Below are 4,453 nucleotides of genomic sequence, written 5' to 3' on the forward strand. Positions count from 1 at the left end.
TAGACACTATGGTATAATGGAGGGAAGCACCATATATAGACATTATGGTATAATGGAGGGAAGCACCATATATAGACATTATGGTATAATGGAGGAAGCACCATGTATAGACATTATGGTATAATGGAGGGAAGCACCATATATAGACACTATGGTATAATGGAGGAAGCATCATATATAGACATTATGGTATAATGGAGGGAAGCACCATATATAGACATTATGGTATAATGGAGGGAAGCACCATATATAGACATTATGGTATAATGGAGGGAAGCACCATATATAGACATTATGGTATAATGGAGGGAAGCACCATATATAGACACTATGGTATAATGGAGGGAAGCACCATATATAGACATTATGGTATAATGGAGGGAAGCACCATATATAGACACTATGGTATAATGGAGGGAAGCATCATATATAGACATTATGGTATAATGGAGGGAAGCACCATATATAGACATTATGGTATAATGGAGGGAAGCACCATATATAGACATTATGGTATAATGGAGAGGAAGCACCATATATAGACATTATGGTATAATGGAGGGAAGCACCATATATAGACATATGGTATAATGGAGGGAAGCATCATATATAGACATTATGGTATAATGGAGGGAAGCACCATATATAGACATTATGGTATAATGGAGGGAAGCACCATATATAGACATTATGGTATAATGGAGGGAAGCACCATATATAGACACTATGGTATAATGGAGGGAAGCACCATGTTATAGACACTATGGTATAATGGAGGGAAGCACCATATATAGACACTATGGTATAATGGAGGGAAGCACCATATATAGACATTATGGTATAATGGAGGGAAGCACCATATATAGACATTATGGTATAAATGGAGGGAAGCACCATATATAGACACTATGGTATAATGGAGGGAAGCACCATATATAGACATTATGGTATAATGGAGGGAAGCACCATATATAGACACTATGGTATAATGGGAGGGAAGCACCATATATAGACATTATGGTATAATGGAGGAGAAGCACCATGTATAGACATTATGGTATAATGGAGGGAAGCACCATATATTACATTATGGTATAATGGAGGGAAGCACCATATATAGACATTATGGTATAATGGAGGGAAGCACCATATATAGACATTATGGTATAATGGAGGGAAGCACCATATATAGACACTATGGTATAATGGAGGGAAGCACCATATATAGACATTATGGTATAATGGAGGGAGGAAGCACCATATATAGACACTATGGTATAATGGAGGGGAAGGCACCATATATAGACATTATGGTATAATGGAGGGAAGCACCATATATAGACATTATGTATAATGGAGGGAAGCACCATATATAGACACTATGGTATAATGGAGGGAAGCACCATATATAGACATTATGGTATAATGGAGGGAAGCACCATATATAGACATTATGGTATAATGAGAGGAAGCACCATATATAGACATTATGGTATAATGGAGGGAAGCACCATATATAGACACTATGGTATAATGGAGGGAAGCACCATATATAGACATTATGGTATAATGGAGGAAGCACCATATATAGACATTATGGTATAATGGAGGAAGCACCATATATAGACATTATGGTATAATGGAGAGAAGCACCATGTATAGACATTATGGTATAATGGAGGGAAGCATCATATATAGACATTATGGTATAATGGAGGGAAGAACCATATATAGACATTATGGTATAATTGGAGAGAAGCACCATATATAGACATTATGGTATAATGGAGGGAAGCATCATATATAGACATTATGGTATAATGGGAGGGAAGAACCATATATAGACATTATGGTATAATGGAGGGAAGCACCATATATAGACATTATGGTATAATGGAGGGGAAGCATCATATATAGACACTATGGTATAATGGAGGGAAGCACCATATATAGACATTATGGTATAATGGAGGGAAGCACCATATATAGACATTATGGTATAATGGAGGGAAGCACCATATATAGACATTATGGGTATAATGGAGGGAAGCACCATATATAGACACTATGGTATAATGGAGGGAAGCACCATATATAGACATTATGGTATAATGGAGGGAAGCACCATATATAGACATTATGGTATAATGGAGGGAAGCACCATATATAGACACTATGGTATAATGGAGGGAAGCATCATATATAGACATTATGGTATAATGGAGGGAAGCACCATATATAGACATTATGGTATAATGGAGAGAAGCACCATGTATAGACATTATATCACAGACTTACTGGTGGCAAAACCAAATGTAAGACCCCTCAGGTCTGACAGACCCCTCAGGTCCTCTGACAGACCCCTCAGGTCCTCTGACAGACCCCCTCAGGTCCTCTGACAGACCCCTCAGGTCCTCTGACAGACCCCTCAGGTCCTCTGACAGACCCCTCAGGTCCTCTGACAGACCCCTCAGGTCCTCTGACAGACCCCTCAGGTCCTCTGACAGACCCCTCAGGTCCTCTGACAGACCCCTCAGGTCGTCTGACAGACCCCTCAGGTTCCTCTGACAGACCCCTCAGGTCCTCTGACAGACCCCTCAGGTCCTCTGACAGACCCCTCAGGTCCTCTGACAGACCCCTCAGGTCCTCTGATAGACCCCTCAGGTCGTCTGACAGACCCCTCAGGTCCTCTGACAGACCCCTCAGAGTCGTCTGATAGACCCCTCAGGTCCTCTGACAGACCCCTCAGGTCGTCTGATAGACCCCTCAGGTCGTCTGACAAAGGCCTCCTGAATATTCCGGTGACAAAACTGAAAACCAAAGGGGACCGGTGCCTTTGCAGTGGTTGCTCCCACACTGTGGAACGCCCTACCCATATCAATTAAAACTGCAGAGTCTGTTGAAGGTTTCAAGGCCAAGTTAAAAACTCACTTATTTAGGTTACATTTTATCTTGTAAACGTTTACTTTTAGTTTGACCATCATTGTGTTTCTGCTCTTACTCTGTGTTGTGTTTGCTCCTTTGTGCCTTATTGTTTTAACTTGATTCTTTATATTGTTGTTTTTACTGTACAGCACTTTGTAACTTTGTTTTGAAAGTGCTCTATAAATAAAATGTACTTACTTACTACTTACTTAGCAAAATGTTTAGGAGTAATTTAAACATGTTTTGTGTGTGTATGATTGTGACGCGGCTTGGCCTGTTGTATAGCGCCACCATGAGGCCGATTTGAAAACTGTCAAGTGGCATTTCTTCCTCAGCCTATAGTGGGGATATGCATGCACAGTTCCACCGCAATCGGAACGCTGCGTTGAGGAGTTGTGGCGATTTGTACAAAACGGGTACAAAGCGGGCCTACTCCTGAGAGATTTAGAAGCCAATCGGAAGCCAATCGTAGCCAATGAGGGTGGATTACGAGAAATCAAACAAACCCGTCTTGATCACATGACTATGGAGAGCATGTGTACCGATTTGCGTGAAATTTGGATAAAATCTGAAGGAGTAATAATAGAAAATGTGTTTTACTATATCGGCCTCCTGGTGGCGCTATAAAGAGCAGATGTGAAAAATTCCAGGCAAAGGTTTTTCCTTTGCCTCTATAGTGAGTTGGCATACAAAGTTATCCACAGATCCGTGCAGTTAGAGGTAAAACACGTTTCGGCCAGTTATAGCGCCACCATGAGGTGAAGTTGAAAATGTTCACGTGGCATTTCTTCCTCGGCCTAGTGCGAATGTGCGTGCACAATTTCAAGGAAATCACACGATGTGTTCATGATCTGCGGCATTTTGTTTGAAACTGAGCACTCCTGCGAACTTTGGAAGCAATCTTCGCCAATCAGGATGGAGTCTGAGAAATCTGAAAGACCCGTTTCGTTGAATGGCGTCTAGAGAGACTGTGTACCAATTTGCGTGATGTTTGGACAAAATCTGTAGGTGTTCTGTCCAAAAACTTGTTTTGCACAAAGCGGCCTCCTGGTGGCGCTATAACAGGCCATTCTGTAAATTCTGGGGCAGAGGTTCATCGGTGGCATCCAGGGAGTGTGTGTGCAGAATTTGACATCGACCGGGTTTACGGTGCCGGAGATTAACTGTTCACAGACGGACAGATGGACGTGCAAAACATACTCTCTCCCCATGCCTTCATGGTGGAGACAATAAAACATACTCTCTCCCCATGCCTTCAGCCTGGTGGAGACAATAAAACATACTCTCTCCCCATGCCTTCAGCCTGGTGGAGACAATAAAACATACTCTCTCCCATGCCTTCAGCCTGGTGGAGACAATAAAACATACTCTCTCCCCATGCCTTCGGCCTGGTGGAGACAATAAAACATACTCTCCCATGCCTTCGGCCTGGTGGAGACAATAAAACATACTCTCTCCCCATGCCTTCGGCCTGGTGGAGACAATAAAACATACTCTCTCCCCGTGCCTTCGGCCTGGTGGAGACAAT

The sequence above is a fragment of the Protomyctophum parallelum genome, assembly GCF_964188405.1.
Source record: "Protomyctophum parallelum genome assembly, chromosome: 12".
Taxonomy (NCBI): Eukaryota; Metazoa; Chordata; class Actinopteri; order Myctophiformes; family Myctophidae; genus Protomyctophum; species Protomyctophum parallelum.